This window comes from Fulvia fulva, chromosome 3, assembly GCF_020509005.1.
Source record: "Fulvia fulva chromosome 3, complete sequence".
NCBI lineage: Eukaryota > Fungi > Ascomycota > Dothideomycetes > Mycosphaerellales > Mycosphaerellaceae > Fulvia > Fulvia fulva.
Window position 1 is genome coordinate 4229271 of NC_063014.1, and position 6000 is coordinate 4235270.

Below are 6000 nucleotides of genomic sequence, written 5' to 3' on the forward strand. Positions count from 1 at the left end.
GGCAGAGGGTAAGAAGCTAGTACGACTAGATATCGAAGACACTCGTCTCTCGTCTTACGAGGACGATAGTAAAGGTATCGACTTTATATAGTTTATTAATAGTATAGCGCCTCCTCGTATAGACTAGATCGACTTCGACGATATAGGCTTCGAGTACGATCTAATAAACTATAAGATCGCCGATACTAAAGCATTTAAGAGGGTAGTTACCTTACGGCCTAATACTATATATCCTAAGGTTAAGAGTACTATAGATAGGTACGCCTACTAGAAGGTTATACTCGACTACTCCTAAGCCTAGGTACGACGCTATCGCGAGGAACGCGATCAAGTCGATACTAAACTTATAAAGCTCTAAGAAGAATATAATGTCGTCTTTAAAGACCGATAGGATATAGCGACCGAGCGAGATAAGATATAAGCCGATACTTTAATATATTAGACATCCTAGGAAGATACGAAGGCCTGTATCTAGATACTATAAATAGTCTTAGACGACGCCGTAACTAAGGAATACTAGAAGAAGATTACCAATGAGCTAGTAGGCCGTATTAATACTACTAATAGCTATCTCGAGTAAGTAGAGGACGAAGTCGACTAACTTAAGGCCAAGATTATATAGTAGGACACTAAGATCTCGTAACTTAAGATATAAGTCCGGCTTCCCGCCTTACTAAGTAAGACCGCCCGCTTACGTTCCCTAAGTAGTTACGACCCTAGTAATAGCCGTAGTAGTAGGAATAGTAGACTACTAGTCTAGAAGGATTCCTATAAGCTAGAACCCGTCGTTCTTAGACTCTAGTAGGTAGCGGCTATTAGGCCCGTACCTATAACCGTACTACCCGCGCCGGTTCTCTCGTACCCTTAGTAGCCCGTACTAATAATACTACGATATTCGCCGCCTAAACCGACTAACGTTTCCCCTATTCTAAAGAGTTCGATAACTTAGGCGAGCTCTCCTATATCGACTAGAAAGAGAGCTATAAGGACTCTATCGCGGTACGATATACTATATAAACACCTTATCTCGATATCTTTAACTACGTTAAGCGTTATACCCTCGGTACCCCTTAGGGGCATTATCCGTACGGCTATCGAGAACGACGAATAGGTAAGCCTCGAGGATATATAGGACGAGTTAGACGACAACTTCGGTAAGAATCCTCGAGATATTAAGCTTAAGGCTAGACGCGACCTATACTAGCTAAAGTAGAAGTATAGCTAGGAGTTTAGTAAATATATCGTTAAATACCGCCGCTTTAGCGCTAAGACCGGCAAGCCTATAGTGTCGTACGAGCTATAGATTAGCCTAAACGGGTTCTAGATAAAGAAGATAGAGGACTACTAGCTTATAGACCCCGTTAGCTAGTTTCTTCGTATCGCTAAAGATAAAGAAGAGGTATATAATACCGTAAAGAGTATATATAGTAAGAGGGATAAGGATAATAACACCTAGTAAGGCGGTAACGGGCGTTATAGTAGTTAAAGATAAGGCTAATAGGGCTTTAGATAATAGAGCGCTAGTATAGTACTACGAGCCGCGCCGCATACTATAAATAATACGCTTACGGTCTCTACGCGTACCTAGAACGCTAGCCCGGCCGTACGCCTTATCCCCTAGCGTTATACTTATTACGGGCCTAGGCGGACGTCTAGTAAATAGCAGTCGGTTACGTAACTTAGTACGGGCCGGCCCGTATACCTCGGCTTATATATTAACTTTCCGTACCTCGTACTCCTCTTAGATAGCCTATCTAATAACTTCGTTATTTGCCCTATATTAAGAACGGCTCCCTTATACTTTGTTAGACCTCCTTTACTAACCGTAGAATACGTACTACAAAGGACCTATAAAGTAATAGGTTAAAGATATAGAAACTACGCTTATCGCGAGTTTTCTATACTAATCGCGCGATAAACGTAATAGGTCTAAGTCAATAAGAACAATCGTACCTTTATTAATAAGATACTAGCTAAGAGTATAGGTAGTAGGTACTCTCTACTTACTAGTCGCCCTAAACTCCGCCGCGAGTCGCTTATATTTAATAGTAGCTAGACTTAAGGTTACTAAACCTAACTCTAATAGCTAACTAACGAGCAAATATAGTAGCGTATTAAGTAACTAATATAACTAGTTACCGAACCGCCTAAGACAATCAACCTCTCCGACTATATCCGGGACGACGAAGTGAAAGAATATACGACTAAAAAGGAGATCGAGCTTGATTATAACGGTAATATAGTAATAGATAAAGGAGAAGGAGAACAATAGGTAGCTAAGACTTTCCGCTAAAATCTAGAGGAGCTAAAGAACCTAGATATAACCGAGTTCTAAGCCCTTATAGCTAGTATACCTAAAGTACTATCTTCGATCTATTACCTACTTCGACGCGCCTAAGCCGACGACTATAATATAACCGAGTTGTTAAAGATATTCGGCTAGACGTATAATAAGCTTTAGGATAAGAGAGTAGTAGTTAGGATAGCCTAGTATAAGCTAAAGCAGGATATGGCCGAGTTTAAGTAGAAGAAGTTAGACATATAGATATTATAGTAGAAGGTAGATAAGTAGGTTAAGCATCTTACGAATAAGGTCGTTAAGTATAAGAGGAACGAGCCGGATATCGCTAAAGTAAAGGACGATCTAAAGGCAATTATAGCCGATCGTAATAACATCTAGAAGAGCTTAGATAACACGACTAAGGAACGCAATACCGCCGTAAAGAATCGCGACTAGCTAATAGTAGCCCGTAATCTACTCTTATAGTAGGTCGACGATTTTAAGAAACTACCGCCTACGCCGGATATAGCTAGGAACCGTAAATATATACTTAACGCTATGTCGTAGATTTAAGATAAGAACGTAGAGCTCTCTAAGCTTAACGCCTAGATCGTAGAGTACGTTAATTGTATCTAGGGCCTCGAGAACTAATAGAGCGACGTCGATAATAAGCTCTCTAACTATAAGTCTACCGCTAAGGACTATAACCGTAAGATCGAGTATATTAAGAAGACTAAGGACGACGAAATTATAGACCTAAAGAAGCGACTTACCGAGAAGCCTAAGTAAGGACGTCGCGGCCGCGGACCGCGTAAGGATAGTACCTAAGACGACAACCTATCTAATACCTCCGATAGCTTAAGCTCGTCCGACTCTAATTCTAACTCCGAGCCTAGCGACGATAAAGATCGCCGTAAGTACCGTAAGAAGAAGTCTAAGAAGAGTAAGCGTAAGAGTAAGGACGAGGAGCCCGAGGCGGACTAGGATATAATACTTAATATTAACCTAGACCTTAACGTTATGTTTAAGACAGATAAGACGGAGGTGAAGAAGTTTAGCGGTAATAGGAATAAGGATAATACGCCTATCGGGCTAACGTTCGAGGTGTAGTAGAATATATTAGAAACTAAGCTATAGAACACTACGTTCCGTACCTCGAAGGCTACGTTAAAGTTAGTATATAACTATACTAAGGGTAGCGCGTTCTAATTAATCGGACCTCAAATCCCGTCCCTTACTAGCGTAAAGGGCGACCGTATATATAAGATACTTAATAAGCTTATAAAGGACTTACGTAAGCGCTGTAGTAAGCGTAACGTAAAGGCTCGCGTACGCGACGATATAGCCGCCTTAAAGTAAGTAGATAGACGTAACGACTCCTTTGCCGAGTTTAACGTCTTATTTAGAAAGAGTACGAACATTATTTCGCTTTACCGCGATTAAGAGGACTATATCGATATACTTAAGCGTAAGCTATATTACCGGTACCTCTAGGAGTTTATCTCTAAGGACCTATAGACGATAAAAGCTATAGAAGATTACTTAAATCGAGCTAAGGAGGATTTCCGCCTAGTCGATTTACTATACCCGAGAAAGTAGCCTACTAAGAAGGATAATAAGAAGGATAGTAAGAAGGACGAGAAGACCGACCTACCTACCGCCGGTTCTAGTAATAATAACGGAGGTAGTAGCGGTAGCGGAGGACGCTCTCGACGTACCCGTAAGGCGTAGGCGGATTATAGCGATGTTAGTATATAGGCTGCTAATATCTGTCCTCTCGATAACGCTAAGAACACTCGATATATAAACGAAGGCCGCTATAAGAAGTGTCGTAAGACCGGACACCGTCTTACTAATCGAGTATATAAGCTCTTCGACTACGAGATACTACCTCGTCTACCTACTCTATAATAGCGGGGAAATGGTCAGGCTAGTACTTAAGCGTAGTAAGTATTGAGCCTCTTAGAAGTCTAAAAGAACTAGAGCTACTACCGCTACTAGGTAAAGGGCTAAGGATATCTTCGCGTTCCTTAAGAACGATTCGAAAGGAATAAGAATAGTAACCTAAGGTAGTAATATACCTAGTAATTCCTAGTATAGCGAAAAGTATTAGATCTTAGTTGTTCTTTAATATCGGTGCTAACTCTAAGTTTATAGACCGAATATATACGTATAATAACAATTTTAAGGTTTATTTGTTACTAGAGCCTCTACTCCTTACGCTAGCGGATAGCTCTACCTTAGGAATAGAGATTACGGAATAGATAACGATAGAACTAGACCTAAATAGTTATAAGGAAGTCATAAGTACATATCTCGCCGACCTCGAATATAATATAGTCCTCGGTAGGCCTAAGAGTATAGTATATTAGCTAGGTGTCTATTATAAATCTAGGACGCTTATTCTCGACTCGGAGCGCTATAAGGAGCTATACCTATAGAACGGCAAGCCGGCATAGGTATAGTTGGTTTATAATAAAGGAAAGTAGCCTATATAGACGCATTAAACCTTCCGTCCGGTAGTAACTATAGAGGATAAACCGGAGCCCCGTCTCTATACTAGACTACCCTTACTAGTAGACGGAAGAGACACTATTAAGAAGCTATAAAGGCGCTCCTTAGGAAAGGACCGGAGAACGCTAGTAGAAGTAACCGTAACTATAATACCGGATAATTAGTTACTAGACATCCTAGAAGTAGGAGTAGGAGCTTTTATAATATATATAAGACGAAAGGGTACTTAAGTCCACCTTATATATATCCGAGAAAAGGATCAACTACTAGGATCGAAGTAAAGTACCGATTCTCTATACCTATACGCGATGTTAACCGCTTAGCTAAGCTTATACTCTATACGGCGTATAATAGGCAATTATAGTATAGTAGTAGACGATAAGACTACGTAACGACTAGACGCTCGAGCCTTAGCCTTTATACTAGTAGTAGAAAGATCCGGGCCCTCGTTATAGGCGTATAAAATATACGCGTAAGTAGATATTGACCAATTCTAGAAATCGCTTAATAAGGACAATATTATAGACCCGGTAGATCACCTACTACCCGAGTACCGTAAGTACGCCCGAACCTTCTCGGCTTAGGCGGTATATAAGCTACTACTATACCGACTAGGCATTAATTATAAGATTAATCTTAAGGAAGGAAGTAAGTTACCTTTTAAGTATCTATTCCGTATATCGTCTTAGGAGGATAAAGTGATTAAGCGTTAGACGGATAGCTACCTAGCCGACTAGAAGATTCGAAGGTACGTAGGACGAGCGGATATAGCTTCGCCCGTACTTATAGTACGTAAGCCTAGTAGTCGACTTTAGGTATATATAGACTATCGCGGCCTAAACGCTATTACGTTAAAGTCTAGATACCCTATCCCCTTAAGATAAGACACGCTTAATAGGATAGTAGGTAAGAAGTAGTTTACTAAGCTCGATATAATCGCCGCCTTTAATCGTATCCGTATTATAGAGGGTCACGAATAGAAGACCGTATTTACTACTAGATATAGACAGTTCGAGTACTTAGTAATGCCGTTTAGATTATATAATACGCTAGGCATATTTCAGTCTTATATTAACGACACTCTTCGCGAGTTCCTAGATAATTTCTACTCTATATACTTAGACGACATTCTTATCTTTAGCGACAACCTAGAAGAGTATATAGAATATATAAAGAAGGTCCTTTAGAAGACCTAGGATTATAAC